Raw genomic sequence first — 25,577 nt, 5'->3', positions numbered from 1 at the left:
TGTGCACCAAACAAAAAGCAGATTCCCGATAAGATCCTTGTCTTTAACTTACTCAAATATGATTGAATTTGAGTGGTATATACAGTATTTAGCCGGATGTCATTTTCGTAAAAGGTTAATCAGTTGGCAAAATCTTGGTTTGTTTCTTAGCTTACCCTTAACCGAAGTTTAAAAACTTTCGGTTAAGGATATCCAACTTTCAATTACCCAACTCTATTAAATGTTTTTGTGGCGTAGCATCTTGATCACATAAGATTGTGGTATCAAGTCTTATTAAATGTTTCTACTTCTAAAGCATAAAACAGTTGAACAAACATACCAAATTTTCGTGAACTTATTCAAAAATTGAGAAGTAAAATATAATTTTTTACTCCTATTCTAAAAAAATGTTGTGGCTGGTGTGCTGTCGCAGGCACCCAAAAATAAAACCTATACTTCTAAAAATACATGTAGTAGTGCGAGTAAGGGTCGATCCCACGGAGAGTATTTAGCCTAATTTTATGCTACGTGAACAAGGATGGGGGGTTTTAGTATAACGAAAACAATTTTAAGGAGAACAACTAAGGAACAATTCAAATTAAAATATTGAAATCAATCAAAAGAACAAACATTGGTCTAAGTCAACATCCACCATCGGAATTTTACGACTGATCATCGATGCAAATATATATCAATTCATACTTTGAATATTCACCATTGGAATTATTTTCCTATCTCTCCTTAGTCGCAATTAATTAGAAAACAAATGATTTAATTAACCTTAACTACTAAACAACCCAGGACAAGCGCTAAGGGTTTAATCTAGTAGCAGCTTTAAGAATTAGAGAGATCGATGAAGCTAAACAATACAAGCACAAGCGGTTGCATTTAATTTCGTCAAACGTTCTTCCTAAGATCTAATAATTTCTGACGCAGCAAATCATTAAATCTTAGTTGCTTCACAAATTGGAGGGATCAAACAATTACGGATTTGATGTCTAACCTAGCAGTAGATTGCAACGAATAATAAACTAGTAGGCCTCCTAGTAATTAAACGTGACAATCATAAAAATAGGCACAGAAGAACATCCAATACTCAAAGCATAAATTGTACAATAAAAACAAATTAGATCTCACAGTTTTATTGATTCCGAGGCTTCCGTTTCCTTCGACCAATTATGAAAGTTTAGCCGCGCAAGGCCATGATTAAAACTCAAAGGAGAAGTTAGAGAAGAGGGGAGAAGATGCTCTTCTAGTCTGATGATTCCCCTCTTTATACACGTTTATGCCCTATACTAGAAGCTTCCAAAATCTCCTAAAAAAATATTCTAAATATTATCCTAAAATAACAATGTCCAAATTTGACTAATTAAGGAAAATATTAAAAATAAAATAAAGTACTAATATAACTAGGAAGGTGGTATTTGCAGCTGGAATTTTCGTGCACCAGATCAAAACATCCGCAAATAAACTGCATCAGATCCACATATTAGATTTGCATGCTAAGGAACATTCCAGAACGTCAACAGTGTAGATGCCGCAACTTCAAGCCCGATTTCTACCTTGATGTGGTCAGTATCTCTCAAAACTCAAAACATAAAAGTTGTAGAACTTTTTCTTGGTGTTCCATAGAATCTTGAATCATCTTAATCTGAGCTTGGATGAGAGAGTTAGGCCCAGATTACGAAGCGATGTCGAAACTGTCCAAAACCGCCCAATTAGCTTTCTTTTGCATTTAATGCCGCCATTTGCATCCTAAATCAAAATAAAAGAATAATGAGTACATTTAGGCACCAAATAAGTATAAAAGACTAAACATTAAGGGAGAAAAGTTTAACATTTTGCATTCTCATCAGTGGCCAACACACGTAACATTTAGGTTGTTTATAATGTGGCCGAAACAACCACATGATATCAGATTGGAAGATTGCACAATTAGTCTAAGCTCACGAGCATACCTCATATAAAGTTTAAGTATTGAAGAATGCCTAAGAGTTCAAATCTTTTATTTCTCTTGATTATTTCTGTCTTGCTTAGAAACTTGTTGGTTTTGTAAGCAATGCATGGTATGTAGATCTGCTAGGAATTATTGTTTGAACTTCTGGAATTATGCTTATGTTTCTTGTTACATCCCTTTTAGTTCTTCAATGTATATAAGATCATAGACACTTGAGTTTACAAAAACTTGGTTCACTATTACTCCATTGTAGCATGATAGAATCATCTGCTTGTCTAAGTACAAAACATGGAGATGTACTACTTGCACATAATTGATTCACTATTACTCATGCTTTGCAATTTATGCAAGTTATTTATTTTTTAAATTCCATTATTTACAGAGGGAAATGCACAATTTTATGCTCCCTCTCTCTTTTCTTGTTCAAAAAAGCATATAACTCATCTTTTTACTGTACAAACATATCAATTTATCTTGAATCACATATGTTGCTAAATGGAATAATTCAAGTTCTGTAGAATATGTTGATACTATACTTTGAGTTTTGATTTATAGCAAGTTATGATTGATATTGTTATAATGCAATTATGGAGATAATGTGGGATTTATATCTTGTCCACCTGAATTATTACTACACTTTCTACTATGATACAAAGCTTGCTGTTGTGTTTGCAGATTCCTCATTTGAGAGCTGCTGAGTATAAGAGGTCTAGGTTATTGAGGAATAGGACGACTGCTAACCGGGCTTATGGTGGAGTTCTTTCTGGTGGTGCTGTAAGAAAAAGGTTTGTTTTTCATAGACACAAGAATTTACAGTTTATCCATCTCTCTTTCTCTTGTGTGTGCTTGGGTAAATGAGCATCTGTCCCAATTGTTTTGTAGGATTGTTCGAGCCTTTTTGGTGGAATAGTTCTACGATTCTGTGAAGAGAAAACACATAGAACTTGGGGTTTTGCAAAGAACGAAGACTCTATTGACAATCCTTGAAGCTCAAGTAAGGCTTCTAACTTGATGAATGCTTTAATTTTTATTAGCTGTGAAGTTCTGCAGTATGTTATATTGTCTATGCTTGATTAGCAACTTCACTCATAAAAAGATTTCTTTTACACCTAAATTATTGGCATTGCTTGGATGTACCTCTCCTCTACTCACGCATGTTACTCATGTCTTTTATATGATTAGACATATAATTGATCATAAAGTAAAAGCTTTTATATATGCAAAATGAGGATAAAGTTGCAGATATGTCATTAGAGCAGATATGTTAAAATGAGGATAAGGTAGCTATGTAAATAGTAGCCTCCTACCACTCCTTTTATGCACCACCTTTAAACTTTATTTGTAGCTATATTTACTACATATGAGACACATATGATATAAATGTGGTAGAAATCCTCATATGATTCAAGTGATCCCTATATAAACATGTTGAGAGATTAATCAGATGATACTTTGAGCATTAAACCAAAATTAAGTTACAAACTAAAATAATTTATCAAGTGTCCCTATTGTACAACTACCTCTTGGGAATAAAAAAACGACTAAAGAACTTAAAGAGAAGGAAAGACAATTAATAGGATCTCACTATTGTAAACCTAGCTAGCTCCTAAAGATGGCAAAAATGATTGAAAAGATTAAGGAGATCCAAGATATTGACATGAGAGGGTTTGACTAAGGGTGGAACTAGAATTTTTTGCGTGAAAAAATCAAAATTCAAAAGGAATTGTTTGTGAAGTTAAAAATTAGTTTAGGTCACTTCATAGAAAACAATTTTTTTTTTTTAAAGGACTTCATAAGAAATTAATCATAGTACTAGTACTAGTATTAATAAGTAAGACTTATTATTACTTTGCATATATATCTTGAATCTTGTACTTAAAAGCTTTCGTGAGTGACTTATAAATTTGAAAATTTGATAATTGTGACAGAAAATTAAAACTTCTCTAAACACGCCTGTGATTAAATGTAGATAAGGAGTAACTTGTGATAGTGAATAGAGATGGATAAGAGTTGGATGCAAGAACCTACTCGATGTTCCGATCGATATCTAAAAGGTGTTGAAGAATTCCTTAGAATGGTGTGTCAATGTGTGGATGTAAATGGTATTATGAGGTGTCCATGTCGTGATTATGCAAATCGATATTTTCGTCATATTGAATTGGTGGAGAGTCACTTGTATGAACATGAAATTGATCGCACATACAATCTATGGATATTTCATGGTGAAGAAGATCCGTATAGTATAAACGTGACTGCCAACTTACACACTGATACAAATGTGAGGATAGAGATCAAAAGAATTGTTAGGCGATGTTCAAATGGGACATTTTTTGAAGCCAACATAGGTGAGCCCTCTACTACTCCAGGTTTGACAACTAACGGTCACGAATATAGAACCCCTTTTGGTCGATTATGGGAAGATGGCATGGGTGAACTTTATCTAGGCTGTAATAAATTTACAAAAGTAGCTTCCATTTTGAAGATGCTTCATATAAAGACAATTTGCAACATGAGTAACAAGGCATTCGATATGATAATTAAATTGTTAAAGGAGGCCTTTCCTGATAGAGAGACATTGCCACGCTCGTACTGAGAAGCAAAGCGATTTTACCGAGACTTGAGTTTTGGTTATGAGTCGATACATGCATGCAAGAATGATTGTGTGCTTTTCTGGAAGGAACATGCTGATAAAGTAAAATGCCCAACATGCAACACTTCAAGATGGAGTTGTGTTAAGGGTAGTGGCAAGAAAATTCCTCAAAAAGTCTTGCTGTATTTCCCAATAAAACCGAGGTTGCAACGATTGTTTACGTCAAAAGATATGGCCAAACATATAAGGTGGCACAAAGATGAACGAAAAGATGACGACAACACTCTAAGACACCCAGTCGATGGTCTTGCGTGGAAAGAGTTTAATAAAGAACATTAATGGTTTGCTCGTGATTCCCGCAACGTGCGACTTGGTTTGGCAAGTGATGGTTTCAACCCATTTGGTAATATGAGTACCACATATAGCATATGGCCAGTAGTAATAATGCCGTACAATTTACCTCCATGGATGTGTATGAAGTATCCAAATATGATATTGTCATTAATTATCCCTGGTTGCACATCACCTGGAAACGACATTGATGTGTATTTGCAGCCTCTAGTTGATGATTTGCATGAATTATGGAATGGAGGTGTAACCACTTATGATTCTGCAACTAAAGAGACATTTCAGTTGTATGCAGCATTACTATGGACTATAAATGATTTTTCCACGTATGGGAACTTGTCTGGGTATTCTACAATGGGAAAGCTGGCATGTCCGATATGTAACAAGGATACAATGTCTTATAGGTTGAAGTATGGGTCTAAAGAGTGTTACATGTGTCATCGTAGGTGGCTTCCTCGAGACCATGTGTGGTGCCAAGAAAGAGAATTGTTTGATGGTACAGAGGAGCATAGATTGGAACCTGAAGAAATGCCTAGAGATCAACTGTTGCAACAACTAATACATGTTGAAAATGTGCAGTTTGGGAAACATAGTGGGAACAAGAGAAAGCATCGTACAAGTGGTGTTGATCTAAATGAGTCGAATTGGAGGAAGAAAAGTATTTTCTTTAAGTTGCCTTACTGGTCAACATTGAAACTACGACACAATTTAGATGTCATGCATATTGAGAAGAACATATATGATAGTATCTTGGGTACTGATAAGTGCTAAAATATTCATATTTTCAGCCCTTAACTTGCATGTTTTAATCCTTTGATTTTAGTTAATTAGGCCATTTTAATTCCTTTTTGTGTTTTTCATACTTTTGTAGGCTTTTGGAAGAAAATGAAGTAAATCTAGATGATTTGGGCTCAAAGAGAGAAGATGGAGAAAATTGGAGCTCCCTGACACTGCGATCGATCACAGGGTACCTGTGATCGAGCGCAGTACCCGAGAGGATTAAACACAAATCAGGCTAGGAGAGATCGAGCGCATGCCAGAAGATGATCGATCGCAGACCTGCGATCGAGCGCACACGAGTTGCGATTGATCGCACCCATGCGCAGGAGACACATCAAGTGGCAGCCAGAGTGTCCCTCTTTCCATATTAGGATTTTCCAACTCCCAATTGTAATAGGTCTCAAAACCATACGAAATCCCTAGATTTACTACTTTGCCAAGGACTTCTAAAACCTATAAATAGACTCTTAAGCCTCTAGAATAAGGAGGCTTTTGTAAGGAGAAGAATATGAGCTCTTCAAGTTCAAGTCTCGGGTTTATTCTTTTCCTTTCTTTTCTTTTATGAAGATGTTTAACATCAACTCTATGTGTAGCTAATTTATTTAGTAGGGCTAGATTGAAGCCCTAGTTATGTTTAATTAATATTTCAATATTCGCGCCTTTGTGATGATCTTGTTGTGCTATTTAACTTGATTAATACCTGCTTGCATGAATTCCTCATATGTGTGTGCCTGATCAACATATGCATGTGGTATGGACTAGTTAGTTAGATCAATTTGGATGACCGAGTCCTGGGTTTAACATAAGTAACAAAAGAATCCACACCGCGATTCCTGGGTTAATCAACATGGGAAACCGGGAGTATACACCCATGCCCTAGGCCTAGTGTGTTTGTCGATTTCCATTGAACATATGCTTTTCTAAAGAACAACTTAGTATATACCATGCTAAATCCTTTAGGAAAGAAAAGAGTTAGAGTATATAACCATGCCTAATTCGTTGTTTAGGAAAATCTATAGCTTAATGAGTATATACTCATGCCCTTAGGTTGACAAACATTAGATATGCATAACATGATCAAAGCATTGGCATATTGTTATATTAGCTGAATATAATTAGTGGTGGATATCAAAGCCCTACATTTTTATCATTACCAACTCAATCAATCTTTGTTTTACTTAAGGAATTTATTTTTAAACGAAAATTCAGCAATCCTCGCGGGAATGATCTTGTACTTGCACCATATTCTACTATGTTGACCTTGTGCACTTGCAGGTAAAACGTACAATTATTTACCTATTAATTTAGGTAGATATTTTGCACATCAGGTACATTGATGAATATTCCTGGGAAGACAAAGGACACAACCAACGCACAAAGAGATTTACATGAGATGGGTAAACGTAAAGAATTGCACTTGCGGACAAACGGTGCCACCACCACGATGCCACTTGCGGCGTACGCTTTGACAAGAGATGAGAAGAACCGGTTATGTGAGTGGCTGAAATGTGTGAAATTTCCTAACGGGTATGCGTCTAACATTGGTTGATGTGTGAACAAGCAACCTGGCAGGATATCAGGAATGAAAAGCCACGATTGTCATGTCTTTTTACAGCGCTTACTTCCTGTTGCAATCCGTGGAAAATTAATGCCTGAAATAGAAACAACATTGATTGAGATGGGTAATTTTTTTAAGCAGTTGTGTGCACGTACATTAAAAGTAGATATTTTGAAGCAAATGAAGGTTGACATTGTCGTCATTCTATGCAAGATGGAACAAATATTTCCACCAGCATTTTTTGATGTTATGGTCCATCTAGCTGTTCATTTACCTCGAGATGCTGAGCTTGGGGGAGCAGTACAAAACTGTTGGATGTATCCAATGGAAAGGACGCTTGGTAAACATAAGAGGAGTGTGCGGAACAAAGTGCGACCGGAGGGTTCAATTGCTGAGGCTTATTTAGTTGATGAGTGTTTGACGTTTTGCTCAACGTATCTTCGTGGGATTGAGACAAGATGGAACTGTGAAGAGCGAAATGTTGATGGCTGTTTGGAACAAACGGAACAAGGCCTTCATGTGTTCTCTCAGCGAGTTCGACCGTTGGGTGCGGTAAAATATGTGACACTTGATGAGAACATTTTTGCAAGAGCTCGATGGTATGTGCTTAGCAACTGTAATGAAACGGCTTCATACTTTCAGTAAGTGTATAATTGTGGATTCCTTACGTTATGTTCATTCATGACACTAGATGATTACTAACAACATACACTTTTATATGCAGTGAACACTATCAGATAATCGAAAGGGAAGGCGGCCATGATATTGAGAAGAAGCATGAGGCCACATTTGAGCGTTGGTTTCGAGATAATATATATAGTGGTGGGCGTAATGCAGAAAATGTCCCAGAACAATTATATCATCTTTCACTTGGGCTTGATCGTCAAGTTAGATCCTATAAAGGTTGCATTGTGAATGGGGTTAGGTTTCACACAAAAGAATGTGCAGAAGCTCGTACTACCCAGAACAGTGGAGTTGGTGTTAAAGGTGGGTACAACACGTCAGACGATGAGTACTATGGTGAGTTGAAGAATATTTTTGAGTTATGTTACCCAAGCCGAAATTGGGTGTATCTATTTGAGTGCGATTGGTGGGACACTAGGATTAATACGCGGGGAATAAGAAAAGAACAAGGTTTTACAATTGTGAATACTTCTCGTAAATGGTATGAGTCCGACCCGTTCATATTAGCATGCCAAGATGCGCAAGTGTTTTACTTGAATGATCCTAAATTGGGTGGTAGTTGGAAAGTGGCGCAGGTGTTGACCAATAGAAACACATACTACAATCCAACAGTGGTAGGGGAAGATAGTGACAATGATGACCAAAGAACCAACAATGAGGTATAACTGGAAAATGAATGTGCTGGGGGGTAATATTGTCATTGTTGAAAATTCTACTATGTTACATAGAGATGATTCAACAATACCTATTGATGAATTATATGTGCAACTTGATGCAAGCATGTTCACTAACGATAACCCTTCGATTGAGGAGCATAATACTAACTCCGATAATGAAGAAGAGTTAAGTAGCAACTATGATACAGATTCTGAACACACAGAGAACTCTAAACATGAGCAGTCGTCCTCAAGCAACAATGATACAGACTATGAGACAGAATGACCAAGTACGAATTGGATTAACATATTGTATGAAGCTTTGCTACTAATTTTTTATTTTTTGTTTTTCTTTTTTTAAAAATTGCCCACTTATTTGCAATGAACTAAATTAAGTATATGAACAATTTTTTTCGTCCAAACCATTTAACATGTAATATTATGGTTATATGATTGCTCCGCATTTGTTTTGTGTTGTTTGCAGATCTATCATAGCAACTAGAAATGGTGATAGGCCAAAGCAAAGGTCGTGGCCGAGTTCGAGACCAAGGTCGAGGCTTGTGCATGTCGAGGACCGTGACAGGCCTACTCTAGTTGATGCAGTTGACGATATGGACATGCTATCAATGGTGCCCCCCGGCTCGGCGGAGGCCCATCCTTCCGAAGAGCCTTCTGATCACATACACTCATCAGGAGTTGCACCCACCAAAAGCTATAAGTGAATATACGGTCTTTTTCTTATTACTTTGTTGCATACACTTTGCAAACTACTTCACTAGATACAACTAACTACGTTTCCATATTTTGATTAATAGCTAGCACGTCCGTTAGATGGCCAAGGGGTAAAAACAAGAATTTGAGGTTCAATGCTATGATAAATAAGGATGGTCTGCTTACTTTGGAATTCAATGATAAGTATCAGGTACCTGTGGGCGAAAATGCCGAGGCGTGGTCAAGGATAATTTCTAAGATTGTGTGGGATCATTGCGACCTCCATTATGATAGTTGGAGCAAGGTCCTGAATGTAATGGTGAAGAACTTGGGAGAACGTGTGAAGGTTTAAATCTCATTGTGTATGTGTATTATGTCGCTACAAATAATGTGACAAATGTTTGACCATTATTTTTGTAATTACTATGTCTCAGGGTAAGTTTGCTTTGGATATGGAGCTAAAGAAGTACAAGGATTGCTTAAATTATCAATTACGTCTGACCTATAGGAGACATCGCTCCGATTTGCACTTAGATCACTACAAAATTTATTTTGAAAATGTGAACAGCGAGGATTTGGTAGTGGTGGCCAATGCTAAACTTGAGGCGAGGGCCAATGTTCCAGGAGGTATTTCTTCGGAACAATAGCCTGCTATATGTGATTCATTCGAAACCGTCTCGTAGAAGGTAAATGTATCTTATTCAAATAAATAGTCAATTATTATTTCTAAGATTTGTATTTAGCTATAAAAAATGAAATGAATATGTTTGGTTGAATTTGCAAAAAAAATCTGAGCGAAATAAGAAAAATAGAGCAGAGATGCAAACAAATCATAACACTGGCACCTCGTCATTTGTCAATGCTATTCACAAAAAGGTAAGAATATATAGTATTAAGGTTTTATAGTAATGTTCTTCAATGTACCAACTAATTAGGTGAATTATGTGCAAGCAAAGATTACTAAGGCCATACCCAATCCCATAGAAATCTACATGGAAACGCATGTTAGAAAAAAGGATGGGAAATTTGTGAGTGAGTATGCTGAGAGTAAATATGTAAGTGAATGAAATGAGTACTCATGATGAATATGTCTAATGAATTTGCATGACTTATTTAGTTGAGGTTTTTATGGCTTGTGCAGAATGAAATGAAATGAAATCAATAGATTCCTTCAATTCCGACAACGTTAATATCAGCCAACAAGACATTGTCTTAAAGGTGCTAGGTGGACACCGCTCAGGACATGTTAGAGGACAGTGTTGTGGTGCCATACCTATTTGGTCAAATTCCTCATCAACATAAAACCATGATTAATGCTTGGCTAAACAGCTAGAAACTGAAAAGAAATTAGCTGAATCATTAGAGAAATGTGAAAAGTTTGAGGAATCACAAGCTGCTATGCAGGAAGCACAAGCTGCTTTGAAGGCTGAAATGAACGAATCAAAAGCATCCCAAACTGCTTTGCAGGCAAAAATGGATAGGCTACTAAAACAAATCGGAGGGTAAGAGAATTTTGCCTATCACTTTTTTTTTTTAATTTTTTTAATTTTTTTAATTTCACACACATATATCAAGCAATTGTTAGAAAGATCATTGATTATGATATGAATTCTATTATTCCTAGGCTTGGAGGGAGCTCTTATGGATCTCAAGCAAGCGAAAGCAATGTCTGAGGGGGCTTTTGTTGTATTTTGTTTAAGACTTTGTTTTGATATTATAATGATTATAACAATTTTGGTTTGTATTAGAGGGTAAGAACTTCAAATAGTTTTTTGTTTAAGAACTTGGAGAGAGCTTTTGTTGTACTTTGTTAAGAAGTTGTCTTAATATTACAAAAATTATAACAAATTTGGTTTGTGTTAGAAGGTAACAACTTCAACTAGTTTTTTGTTTAAGAACTTTGAGTTAGTGAACCTCTCTTGACATGTTTATCAAGTTGAGTAAACAATGCAATAGAGTAATATTGTTATATAACAATATTTCATTTTTAAGTGTATACAGGATGGCACGAGTGGAAGATGTGTAAGGAGTTGTAGCGCTAAAGGACTCAAATAACAATGGGTAAGTTATTTCAATCCCATTGTCATCCATGTGTTGGTAGAAGTTAATTCAATTTAATACTAGAATAGTTCATAACTTATGGTTTTAGGTTAGGAATATGTTAATTCATTTTCATTTGTTATCATTTTGTTACTAAAATAACAAAGCATTAAAGACGATACTTGATCATAGAGAGATCAGCAAGTGATGTTTTCAAAAATTGCCCTTGTACTAGATGTTAGGAAACATATTTTCCAAGTCACTTCTCACCAGACTTAAAACTGGGTCAAACTAGGTCAGTATTTACTTTTCATATAAGGAATTAGTGAATTTCTTTATTTTGAAAGAAATTTCAATTCAAGCTCAAGTTTTGGGATTTTGAATAGAGGTTTAACTAAATACTTGGCTTTTATAGACTGATATATTGGATAGTAATAGGTTTCATATTGTTAGCCCCAAAATCATAAGTAAAGGCAATTGAATCATCGTACTAATTGTGCTTGGAGGGAGCATACATAAACAAATAAAGAAAAATAATGATATATTGATCAATACATGGAATACGCTTCAACTTAATATACCAATGTGGTGTGCTGGACAACTCTGAATATCATAACAAAGTTATTGTCCTCTCTCTTCTCTAAAAAATTATAAACATTTCCCTCCTATGCTCCTCACTCTCTCTCTCTTGCTGTGTATGTTTATGTGTTTATATGTTTTGGGATTTTGTATGTGTTTAAAATTAGAATCAATCGCAAGGAAGTCAATGACCTGTTTTCTTGGTACTTAATCATTAAACTACTTTTCTATTTGATACTGTCATATTCTTGAAACACTTTGTTTAACAGGGCTTGTTTATGTTGTTTCTCCTTTTGGGGAGATGTACTGAATGATTTGCACTTTTATTGACTTTGCTTGTTAACTCTGTTTTTTGCTGATGTCCTCCCATGTCCAGGGGTAGTACTTCTGAATATGTGAAGCTTATGTTTAGCTTTCATTTCTTTGCATTTATAACTCCTTGCTCTGTTTTTTTTTTTTTTTTTTTTTTTTTTTTGTATAGGATGAGTAATGCACCCATTATTGAGAGCAAAACTTGAATCTCAGTCAATGGTAAGATTACTTCCTTCCATCAATGTATTGTCTTCATATTAATTTGATTACTGTGGAGAATGGCTTTCATACCCGGTGTAGCTTGATTGGCATTACATAGATGCACTCTTAATTTTAATATTATTTACATGCTTTTGAGCCTATAGTTTTGTTGAGTTTCCATGTGATGCAGCTCATGCCCTTATTGTTGGATTGTGATGCTTGTGCGTGTGTCCAAAAGTTAAATTACTACCCTTGGTCTTTTCCATCATTAAACTCCTCTCCTTACACTGAGAACATAATTGAGTTTTTGAGGTACATATAGATGCTATATCAGTGTATGCTTTCATACAATATTTCTTCATCTTCTTCATATACCTTGGTTCATGTCTCTCTTTCTCTTTCCATCCTGAAATTTTAGCTATAGGCGATTGTTCTTGCCTTTGTTACAATATTCCCTAATTGTCTCTCATGGATTCTATTTGATTTTGTTAATAGGTGTAGTGCCATGTTCACTTATTGGTTTTGGCAATTTGTTTTCTCTTTTGTTTCAGTTTAATGATTATTTCTATTTGTATCATTGGTGAGAAAAAAAAATGCATGTTTACAACCTTTCCGAACCAAGTTTGCAATGTAGAATGTTATTTTATCAATCTTGACTCATTCAATCTCTCACTTAGAATACATGAGGTAGTACTTCACTGTGTTTCTATGTGTGTTTTGTAATAAAAAATGGAGAATGAGATTCACACCAAGTACCAAAAATAATTTCAGGTGTGCATACATGTTTACCTTTCTTTGTGTTTATGTGCGATAAGAAAATATTTAGAGGGTGGGATTCTCCTCAACTATAAAATATAGTTTGAGGTAGTAACTAGATGATCTCCATGGTGGTAGCATCCATCTTGCTGGAATTTTGAGTTGGTTAATCTATGTTTAGTATGAAGAGGTCTTAATTTGTGTGCAGTGATGTTGATATCTACATAGCCAAACCTTCAACTAGCCCACTTTAAGGACATTACTTTTTTTTTTCTTTAGATATCAATCATTTCCTCCTATTAACAATAGAGTATACATGATACTTAGCTTTGAAAAAAATATGACCTTATAATATGTCCAATTCGACCTTATAATATTTTCATTACCAAATTATTTGTATAGTGAAACTTGCAGCATCCAACATTGCATTACAGATTATATCATCATTCCATACCGTGAATCAGGCTCGTGTTTGGAGTTGCTATCTTTCTTTGTTGTCATTCTTGAGTGTTTCATTTTAGCTAAGTAAATACTGTATCATGATAGAAAGCTTGTGCTAATTGTAGTTTCTAATAGTTTGGTTGTATCGAGTTAGTTGCATGCTTTGATGGTGCATACTCTTGGTAGTGTTTATGGACAAGTTATTATTATTGTTGAAAAGAAAATATAAAAATAGATGTGTTATTATGGTGATAATTCATACATGCATGCTTTTAAAGTTTTGCTATTCATGGCAACATGGTTTACTCTAAACTTAATACATTTCCAAGGTCCATGATGTATTATAATCAAGAAACATTTGATGGAAAACTATTTTATGTACCTATAGGTTGGTTGAGATACACACCATGAACATGAATGTGTGCTATATATTTTTCAATACCTTTGATTTGAAGTAACAACTTATGTGTGATATCTAAATTAAACCTCTTTTGTTTTCTTTAGGTACATCATTTTTACTCAATTTTATAGTCTTACTTTTCAAAAAAGTTTATGCATACTTGTTCAATAATCTAGACATTAAATCTATTTATAGGATAATATATGTATATTATTAAAATTATAATGGTAACAATTATAGTGATACATAATATAGGGAATGAAGCACATGCATTGCACGTGCCATCCCAATATATATATATGCTTTTTTTTTTTTCCCCCAATAGTGAGCCAGCTCAATCTGCAGCAAACAACAAGAATCAAAAGAAAAAGGCAACACCAACCATATATTATGCATCGTAAAGTTTTATCCTAATCTCTTTAATTGGGAGCTTCTATTTATTTGTTTGTGTTGTTTGTTTAGTCAGGTAATAGGTTGTGGAAATTTGTGATTTCAGATGGACTATTTCTTTATAAAGTAATTGTGAATATTTTAGAAACTTCACATAAGCACTGGACGGCCCACTTCATAAAGCCATATGTTTAGTGAGAACAAAATATCTTAATATTTGTATATACACTGAAATGTAATAGTTACAAAGTTTATGTTAAAATACTGCAGTTTATGACATGGGAAGCATTGCAGTTTTCAACTATAATTCCCTATGTTTGGGCGGCTAAATTAGTTATTTAGTTGTAAGGTTTTGTTTCTGACACTATTGCACTTCAATGCCACAATAAGGATTGCCTATCTTCTCATGCAAAGTTATAGTTAAAAATTTTCATATTACAACTGATCCCCTATCATATGCAATTCTAATTTGATCTGAAAAACTAAGAATTATAAAGAATTTGGGTCATATGATGTCAATTATTTTTGTAGTTTCCATAGAATTACTTGAGAAGTTTAACAGAAGATTTTACGAGCTCCCAAGTATCAAGACATTGATATTTCGTGTTGTCAAATGTTGAATTCATTTTTTAAATGGTAATCAACTATTTTTTCTGTATTTTAAGGAGGACGCATTCACAAATTTCTCAAGTGATTCGTGAATACCGGAAAACTGCTTATCGAGTGCCAATGGCGGTTTTCGTATGTTTACTTATTCCTTGTCAATTCATGTTTTACAAATTCCTAGGTATTGTACAACGGGAATTTGTGTTAACCCTCGTGATAGCTTGTTGTCTTTATATTGACTGTGATTTGGTTATCGACTTATCGTCCCAATAAAACTAATTATTTGGGAGTGGACCATTCATCCTGATTTGGAGGGCATGTTTAATGATGCATGCTAATGGTTAGCGTCTTATATGGATGTCTCTCAAGTCTCATGCCTCACACTCCCATGCATTTTTTTAGATAGGTGCTTACATTTAGAAATTGAATAGATTTTTTTATTGCTTAACATATATTGGACCACTCGGATTTGTCCAATTTGCTTGCATTGTAGGTCATCACAGCATAGAGTGCTTGTCTCCTTTCCTTATATTATCCATATTGTAGCCAAGTGTAATTAACAGTAAGAGTGAAAATAATTCCTAACCATTTAATCATGAAACATGTTTTTCATTGGTACCAGTTGTTGAGTGAGCAATTATAAAAGGAATCTTTTTTACCGTAAGAAAATTTCTCAATGGTTAATATGTTGTTGTTGGATATGTGGGTGGAAGTTGCACTCTTCTACTCCATGAGGAGGTATATAGCTGTTTGAACAGGACCCATTTTAAGTAATGTATTTTTCTTGTATTCTTGCTTTTGAATAATGTTATTCTGGAGTTTTTTCTTTCCTGGTTCAAGCGTGTAGTGTTTGCATATGAATTCTCTCTCTCTCTCTCTCTCTCTCTCTCTCTCTTCCAGGCATCAGAAGCATTATGCACTTACAAGCACATACGCAGGAAAGAGAATATTGACGAACAATGGTGCACTTCTGACCCATATGGCTTTTTTGTTATTTTGTTTTTATAAATAAGATTCCTTTCATTTTTCATAACCGAAAATGGTTTTGGAAATTTCCAGCAAGTTGCTTTTGAGTAATCGAGAAGTAGGATGCCCTGAATTTAAGTGAGTTATATCTATTGTCCTAGGTTATCATTGTTTACACTATAATGTATTGCACGTGCTATCCCAATATATATATATGCTCTTTTTTTTTTTAATTCATTAGCGGCAACCTCTAAGTTGCCGTTAATGAGATAAATAGCGGTGACTCTATGTTGCCGCTAATGACAGACGAATAGCGGCAACTACAGGTTGCCGCTAAAGATAGCGGAATAGCGGCAACTCCATGTGGCCGCTATTGACTTTTTTTAATTTTTTTAATTTTTTTAAAATTTTCTTATATCATTAGCGGCAACTCAATGTCGCCGCTAATGACATACAATTAGCGGTAACTTGGTGGTCGCCACTAATGATATACCAATAGTAGTGACCGTGGAACCATTTTGAACCCTTTTTTCCAGCAAAAACAAATTTTATTAGCGGCGACTTAGAGTGGCCGCTAATGAGTTGTCATTAGCGGTAACTTTGAAAGTCGCCAGTATTTAGCTTTACCGTCGGCTTACTACCAACCACCAAATAGCGGTCGCGTGTTGTCGATATTTGTAAATAGCAGTAACTTTTTGCTCATTAGCGGTGACCCAAGTCGCCCCTAATGACCATAATTTTTGTAGTGACATGTCCTGTCCTGGCACAACTCCTTACGAGAAAACAGTAACTCCCTGTTACATGTCTCATATCGATGGCACTCCTAACGAGGAAACAGTAAATTCCCATTACATGTCCCGTTCTGACACACCTTTTGTAGCGCCCCCAAAATTAGCCTTGGCTAACCTGGCAGAGTTATTAGCAATTACCCAGTTCAACCAACATGTGGCTAAATGAGGAATCACCCCTTTAAGCATTATTAGAGTTAATGCATAGGAAGGTAATATAAATCTGAGAAAACTATTAAATCATCATATGGACAATCATATTCCTCAAAATTAAGACATGGAGCAACTAATGATAATAATAATCAAATCTGTCAGCATTATGAAGATTCTAAAGCAAGATTCGTAGTGGCAATTGTGCCACTCCTGGGTTCTAGTGACAACTTCCTAAAATGTAATAACAATGTAAGTCTAATGACTTAGTAAGTAAACCTCACAATTAGGCATGATTGAGTCAATTTAAGCAGAAATAAACATGCAGTTTTAGTAAACATTTAAAAGAGGTGTTGTCTTCGTTAATACACCATAAAAGTATTGTTTGGTTAATAAAAGTGGGGTGTACTCCCGGCAGCAATTGACTAAGTATATTAATGCATGAAAAACTAGTGATTTATAGGTCATAACTCTCATGTATGGTCTACCCAAGATATTACCTCCTCTCAGCAAGGTTGGCACTGTCTCGAGGGACCTGTAATACAATGTCGGTGCCCCAACCATTGTATGCTACCATACATAACATTAGTGGCATGACCGAGTCCGACCTCGGGTGGCCTACACTGATAAGTACTAAAATATCCATATTTTAGCCCCGTAATTTATATTTGTTAATTCCTTAGTTTTGTCAGATTGTGCAATTTTTTTTTTTTTTGGTATTTTCTTTGTTTTATAGGTTTTTGGAAGCAAATGAAGCATTTTTGGAAGTATCGGGCTTAAAGAGCAAATTTAGGAAAAGCTAGAAGTTTTGACAGTGCAATCGATCACATTAAACCTGTGCTCGAGCGCACTTCCAAAGAGTTCCAAGCCAAGAAGTGAGTATAAGGCGTGCGCTCGCACTCACAAGAAGAAGGCTCGATCGCAAACTTGTGATTAAGAGCACACGGGCGCGATTGAGTGCACCCATGCGTGAAGAACAAGGCAGCAGCTACCCTATTCTGGAAAGTGCCTTTTTCCACCCCAACTAGGGTTTTCAAAGTCCTAGGTGAACAAAGACTCAAAACCTACGATTTTTAGGGTTTTTAGAGTGTTTTTAAGGCCTATAAATAGACCCTTAAGCCTATAGAATAGACACACAATTTCAAGGAGAAGAATTGGAGTCTCTTCAAGCTCAAGTTTTCGGGTTTATTCTTTTTCTTTTTATTTTATTTTATGAAGATGTTTAATATCAAACTCATGTGTAACTAAACTCCTTAGTAGGGCTAGAATAAAGCTCTAATTACGTTTCTTTAATATATCAATATTGGCACCTTTATGATAATCATATTGTGATGCTTAACTTGATTAATTCATGTTTTATCGAATTCCTCATATGTGTGTGATTGGCCATTATATGCATGTGGTATGAATTAGTTATTTAAATCAATTTGGATGATCAAGTCCTGGACTTAATAGAGTAATCACGGGTTCTTGCGTTAATCAACATGAAAAACCGGGAGTAGACACCCATGCCCTAGGTTACATGTGTTTATCGATTTCCATAGATTTATGCTTCCTTAATGAACAACTTAGTAAATACTCATGCTAAATCCTTTAAGAAAGAAAAGAATTAGAGTAGACACAAATGCCTAATTCATTGTTTAGGGAAATCAATAGCTTAAGGAGTAAACAGTCATACCCTTTGGTTGGCAAACTTTAAGTATTCATAATATGATTAGAGCATTGGTATATTGTTATATTATTTGAGCATGATTAGTGGTGGATATCCAAGCTCTACCTTTATCTTTATTAATTCAAAAATCAATCTTTGTCTTGTTTTAATTACGAAATTAATTTTAAACATAATTTATGTCAATCATCGTGGGAATGATCTCGTACTTGCACCCTATACTACTGTTTTGATCTTGTACACTTGCGAGTTAAAATGTACATTTATTCGCCTATTAATTTAGGTGGATATTTGCACAACAAGTTTTTGGCGCCGTTGCTGGGGATTGCGTTAAATTCTATTTAGAATTATTTCCCTTTAGTTTGTTATTTTTAAATTTTTAGTTAAAATTTTTTTTTTTCCAATTTTTTTTTTTTTTTTCCAATTTTTTGTTTGTTTGTTTGTTCTGTTTCAGTTCTGTGGACAGCTTGCGTTCTGTTCGTGCGATTGAGCGCATACCAGAAGCAATCGAGTGCACGTCTGCGATCGAGCACGTACCAGGAGCGATTGAGACAGCAGAACTGAAGCTACTGTAAGTACAGAAACTAATCCTTTTCATGCAAGGGCTTCGATCCAAAAATTCAACCATCCTTCCAATCGATCCAGAGATTGAGAGGACCATTCAACAAAGGCCTAGAGACAACTTCGACACAGAAGAAGAAGAACAAGTTGAGGAAACAATGGAAGATCTTCTAGAGAACCCGCCGCCAGCGTGAAGACCCATGAAACAGTCTTTCATTCTGCAAAACCTCAACTAGCCATCATGCATCGCCTATCAACCGGAGGCGGAAAGCAATTACTATATATCCCCGTAAATACTCAATGCTTTGACTCACTTCAAGGGCACAGCTACTGAGGATCCACACTTGCACCTTAGGGAGTTCTTTGATCTCTACAAGTTTCAGCACATCCAGGGCCTAACTCCAGAGGGAATCAGGTTAGTCCTCTTTCCTTTTTCCTTGAAAGATAATGCTAAGTTGTGGTATAATTCCTTGCCAACAGATTCCATTCATACTTGGGAAGAGTTGGCCACTAAGTTCCTAAAGAAGTTTTTCCCAGCTCAAAAGACAAGGTAGCTTAGAAGGGAGATTCAATCATTTCAACAGAGAGATGGAGACCTTTTCTTCAAAGCGTGGGGACACTTCAATGAGCTGCTTCTCAACTGTCCCCATCACAATCTATCTCAAGATGATCAGATACACGCTTTTTACGAAGGTTTAAATGACATTAACAAGGGTATTGTTGATTCAGCTTGTGGAGGTGTGCTGATGGAAAAGAGTAGTGAGGAAGCCATAGAGCTCTTCGAGACATTGAGTGAGCACTCCCAACAATTCTTATCCAGAGGGAGACAAGGAGTAAAGAGCAAGGGCATGTATGAAGTCAACACAAATGTCAGAATTCAAAATCAGATGGCTGCCATGACTGAGAGATTAGATATGCTTGTAAAAGCCATGACTACTCAGAACATCTCTCCCATACCCATTTAGCAAACTGCACAAATTCAGGTATGTGCCATATGCTCCAATTCTGATCTCACCACTGAGACTTGTCCTATGTGTTCATTTACAAATCAAGAGCAAGCAAACTATGTGGGACATAACAATTATCTTTCCAAGAACAATCCATACTCCAACTCCTACAATCCAGGGTGGAGCAACCACCCTAATTTCTTATGGAGTAACAATCAGCTGAACCCTCAAGGATAGCAGAGGAAATCCCAACAAGTAGTACAACCAGTTCAGGAGTCAAAGAAGAATGACCTAGAAAGTATTGTATTCCAATTGGCGACTTCGCAACAACAAATGATGGCTTCGCAACAAGAGTTTATGACTGAATAAAGACAATTCACGATTGATCAAAGACAAGTCAATGCATAGACCAGTCAAGCTATCTTAAAACTGGAAGCACAAATGGGGCAAATGGCCAGGGAGCTGAGTGAAAGAAAGCAGGATGAATTTCCAGCTCAAACAATACCCAATTCAGGGGGTCACCAACAACTAAAAGCTACAACAACTCTCAGAAATGGCAAGATTATAGGAACTGAAGAGGCAGCTCAAGCATCTCCAGATGAAGCCTCAACATCCAAAGTAAGTAAAAGGGAGAAGGTGAACCACCCTTCCCTCAAAGGTTAGTAAAGCCAAAGAAAGAAAAACAATTTCTTGACATTTTTGAGACTTTGAGAAAGTAGAGATTAACATTCATTTATTAAATGCAATTAAACAAATCCTTCATATGCTAAATTTTTAAAGGATTGTTGCACTCATAAAAAGAAGTTTCAGGAGCATGAAACAATGGCTTTAACAAAGCAGGTAAGTGCGGTGTTGTTAAGAAAACTACCACCAAAGCTAAAAGATCCAGGTAGTTTTATCATTCCTTGCAGGATAGGAGACCATCTTTTTGAGCATACATTGCTGGATCTAGGAGTAGGGGTCAATTTGCTGCTATACACTATATATGAGACACTAGGTTTAGGGGAGCTTCAACCAACTTTTATCACCTTGCAATTGGCAGACAGAAGCATCAAAAGACCAAGAGGTATACTTGAGGATGTCTTGGTAAAGGTAGGTGAATTTATTTTACCTGCTGATTTTATTGTATTAGCTATGGAAGAATCACCTATGCCATTGCCCCTACTTATTATCTTAGAAAGATCCTTTATGAGAATTACTGATACAAAAATTTGTGTAAAAAAAGGGTACTATAAGTATGAAGCTAAATGGTGAAGAGATAGAATTTAAAATATTTGATGCGTTGAAATTACCCCAAGATGATCCGGAATGCTTTAATGTCTGTATGATTCAAGGTGTTGTTGAGAAAGTTTTTCAGGTCCATCACATAGATCCATTGGAGGCCACCCTCACTCACAGTTTCACAAGGCAGGACATTAAGCCAGATTTTGAAGATGTTACTGATGACATCATTAAAGCTATGCACTTCCTTGAGGCCTCTCCACCACATTCACACCCCTCCCTTTGAAACTCTTGTGCCTACTAATACTACTCTTATCCCTTCAATTGTCTAGGCACCAAATTTGGAATTGAAGCAATTGCTAGAACATCTGTCATATGCCTACTTGGGAGAGAACCAGACACTACCTGTGATAGTTGCTGCAAATCTTCAATATTAGTTGAAGGTTTTAGCCTCTCATGAATACAAAAACCATCATCAAATGAATTTAATTCATAAAAACTATTAACATTCCAAAGAGAATCAAGTTCCGAGCTTCAAAATGACAAAAACTCGAAGTTCTAGACTGAACGACTCTCCCTTGGTGCGTTTACAATAAAAAGAATGATATTTATAATGTTAATTAGGATTTCAGCACTGTTGTGCAAATTTATTTAACTCGCAAGTGCACGAATCGATTGTAGTTACTAGATTGCAAGTGCGAGGTCAATCCCACAGAAAATCATATTCTTGAAAGAGCAATTTATATCTAAACTAATTAAAACCTAACCTAGTTCCAAAAGGGTTTTGATTTTGGTTTTGAAAATTAAAAGACTAAACATAAACTAAATAAACTAAGTAAATCAATAGATAAAGGCACTAAGGATGCGGAATCTACACTCACCAAATCATAACAACATATTTTATATTCATCAATATTAATACGAAGTTCTCATAATTTAAATCTTATGTATGTTTTACTATGCTTCAAAGAATTAATCAAAATCATCTCATGTATCTATTCATTAACCAAATCACAAAAGGAATCTAAATTTAATTGAAACACCAGATGTATCCGTAGAACAAATCACAAGGGATATCCAATTTTTAGGAGTTAAAAACCAAGCAATCAATTATGTGAAATTATCCTGAATCATCAAGTGTATCCTTGAATCGCAACAAGATATCCAAGAATCATGCCACATATTGAAAAGAAGTAAAACAATTGAAATAATAAACCAATAAAATTGGAGTAATAAAAACTTACAATAAAGGGATGTTGTTCTTCATCGGTGAGGCTTCATCCCCAACCTTAGTTAAAAATTTAGCTCCACATGACTATGAAACTAAAACCTAAACCTAAACCTAAAGAAAAACTAAATTAAAAGAAAAGTTGTGGATTACATTCTGTCTCCAAAATTGTATCCCAAAACTAGTCTCTGGAATTGTATATCTTTTCTTAAATGCAAAGAGGTCTATTTATAGTCTTAGAGAAGTCCTAGAAGCCCAAGTAAACCTATATAATTTGGAGGTCTGTCTCCCAATTAAAATAGAAGTCAGAAATCAAAATAGGATTCGTCCAAATTTGTGTCCTTTTATTGCGGGGTAATTTTGGCATAGTAACCTTCCGAATTAGGAAAATCCTATTTCACAATGAACTGTATTATTTTGAGTTAACTTTCCAATGCTACTTGAATCACTTCAATCTGATATTTTAGTAGAAAGTTATGGTCAAAATACTAAGACATGCGCAGAATCTGAATTTGAATCTGAATTTGAATCCAATCCGACATTTTATCAAATCTGAACTTTAATCAAATCTGATCTTTAATTCGATTTAACCTTTTCTTGGATTTGGTTAAACTTAACCACAACATCTAGGTCTTCTCAAAGTATGCTTTTTTCCAAAAAAATTTTCCCTTTAAAGCTGCAGTTTTTCTTCAACTACCTACAAAATACTAAAAACACAAAACATTAAATAACGACACAACTAAAGGATTAACTAATGTAAATAAAGGGTTCCAAATATGGAATATTTGACACTTATCAAACACCCTCAAACTTACATTTTGCTAGTCCCTTAGCAAAACAAAACAAAAAATACAATGAAAGTAAGAAACATAAATCCTCTTTCGTGGGAGAGACGATTGCAATTAGCATATGCAACAAGCCTTTTAAACCCCTAGGTATCCCTAGTGGACGAGTGAAGTCTCGTGAGGGCTTAACATGAATGATACCCACAAACATTGTGCACTATGTTGTTAAAAAGAAAGAATTTTCACATAAACCATGGTTTTTATTCATGAGCAAGCTTAAAAAGACAAACACCTTCATCACAGTCAATAGAAAATCCAAAACCAATTCACTCATAAATGGACAATTTAGACCTCACATGTTCTAAAAAGTGTAAAACGTAATTAGCATACAATCATGAAGCTTTCAGTTTATACTCAAGACAAGTTCCATAAAATTTGTAAAAATCTCTATCAAATGAAACAACCAAGACAAGATATGCATTTTTTTTTTTTTTTCTATTTACAGGCTCTCCAATGTCTAACTTCCTTAAGCATTCTAATTGACCCAAGTAACAAGTGTTAAGCCAATGACTCCCAAGCCAGGTGGCTTTAGGGTACTAGATGTAGAACATCCCTAAGGACTTATTAACTTAAATAAAAAAGGCTACGAAGCCAGATTAGCCATATCATAAATCAACACTGAACTTCACACATTTTGACGTGAACACTCAATGCTTAATGAGACAAGATGTCAGGTTACTCACCGGAAAATTCAACATGATCTTTCTTTTCCTTTTCCTTTTCTTTTTTATTTATTTATTTTTTTTATATCTTGCAAGCCAATGGTTATTCATCAATAGGTCATCCAACAAATCTCAAAGAGAACAAGCTTAAACTCAAACATCATACCTCACAGAAAACATGCTAATGTGTTCATAAAAAATTATCTCAAAATAAGTGAAATCTCTTTTACTAAAAAATAAGTCAAAGGACTCAGACTCCTAATGACATAATGATGTGTTCAACCCTTTAAGCAAGCTAATGAAATGCAAATCACGGTTACAGTTTAACTCAAATTTGACAACAACATAGCACAATAATTTTATTTATTTATTTTTTTCAACACAAAAAGACAAATAAAAATAAACAAATAAGAACAAAAATAAACAAACAAAGTGTTTTTTCATACCCCCAAACTTGAATTACACATTGCCTTCAATGTGTAGTACAGAAATACATTACCAGAAGTAAGGAAACATCAAGGTGTGAAAAAGGGGTAGGGCATCCTCCAAACTCAAACACCAAAACACCTGTCATCAAAACTAACAACAATATTATCATAGAAACAAACATCAAAAGATGAATTGCTGTTAGAAACAAAAACAAATAAAAAAAAATGTAATGGAAAAGGAAAGAAAGAGTTTGTGGAGTGAAGTGCAGAAAATAAACTGGAGGAGAAAACTTTATAGCGCTTTCCCCTATCATGCAGATGTCTAACCAATCCCCTCCATCCCTTCTTCTACAAAACTTCATACCCCTCTGGAAGGATGTTTCGCCATCTTATGTAGAATTTCTTGCTTCGAAGGATCTTCTTAGGAAAGTGGTTCCTAGATTTGTTTGCTTGTGTGCACAAGTCCTTGAGTATCTTGACATAAGATGGCTCTTTGAGACATTCAGGCGACGAAGCTTTGGGCTCTTGATATGTCTCAAGAGGGATATTGATGCTGGCATGAGCTTCAATACTCACTTCCATGTCACTGGGTAAATTAGGATCTGTTTGTGGCTCACTGTTCTCATGGTGCTCAACTTACTCAGGGTGCTCAACTACTTCTTCTTTTTCTTCCTCCTCAATGTTGTCAACAATTTTCTCACTCTCAAATGTGGTGGTGACTTGAGCATGCTCAACTTGCTCTGCGTGCTCCTTTTTGTTATCCACAATTTCCTTCTCATCAACCATGTAGTGTAAAATGAATGGACATTCGCTTTGGTGGTGAGTCGGATTATAACAATATTCACAAACTAGAAATAGTCCCCACTTATTTATAGTTCTGATATAGGCCGACCTAACTGCCTTTAGCCGGGCTATTCTCAATTTTAAGTCATCAATGTGAGCAGTTGGACAAAATTGAAATACCTCATCTTTAGGAAGATAATTTCTTGTAGCACTTTCCTTTCTTTTAAAGTTGGTGGTGGCATGGACATGCTTATGATAAGAATTTCCAGACTCATCCTCATCAATCATGTAGTGTCCTTTAGCCATCAACTGACTTTGAAACTCTTCTTCCTTATTGTTAT

At 35.4% G+C, this 25,577-nt stretch overlaps 2 long non-coding RNA genes and 1 pseudogene across 4 annotated transcripts; all 3 read left to right on the top strand.

Annotated features, from left to right (window-relative positions):
* The first annotated feature begins 2,938 nt into the window (after positions 1-2,938).
* LOC148583655 (uncharacterized) lies at positions 2,939-9,714 on the top strand (annotated as a pseudogene). The gene is made up of 4 exons (XR_015909079.1): positions 2,939-5,628; positions 6,983-7,853; positions 7,937-8,842; positions 9,037-9,714. The product of XR_015909079.1 is annotated as an uncharacterized LOC148583655 (transcript).
* Positions 9,715-10,008: 294 nt separating this feature from the next.
* On the top strand, positions 10,009-11,161 carry LOC132189262 (uncharacterized). Of its 2 annotated transcripts, XR_009441023.2 has the most exons (4): positions 10,009-10,139; positions 10,220-10,318; positions 10,405-10,765; positions 10,888-11,161. It is a non-coding gene; the product is annotated as an uncharacterized LOC132189262 (long non-coding RNA). The 2 variants fall into 2 exon arrangements; XR_009441027.2 differs by lacking the exon at positions 10,220-10,318 and having other exon boundaries at positions 10,015-10,139.
* Positions 11,162-11,248: 87 nt separating this feature from the next.
* LOC132190173 (uncharacterized) lies at positions 11,249-18,244 on the top strand. Its single transcript, XR_009441098.2, has 5 exons — positions 11,249-11,324; positions 12,364-12,413; positions 15,048-15,123; positions 15,889-15,950; positions 17,629-18,244. It is a non-coding gene; the product is annotated as an uncharacterized LOC132190173 (long non-coding RNA).
* Positions 18,245-25,577: the final 7,333 nt, after the last annotated feature.

Source organism: Corylus avellana, chromosome 9 (assembly GCF_965113065.1).
Source record: "Corylus avellana chromosome 9, dhCorAvel1.hap1.2, whole genome shotgun sequence".
Taxonomy (NCBI): Eukaryota; Viridiplantae; Streptophyta; class Magnoliopsida; order Fagales; family Betulaceae; genus Corylus; species Corylus avellana.
The sequence above is the reverse complement of the archived record's forward strand: the minus strand, read 5'-3'. Positions and strand labels throughout refer to the sequence as shown.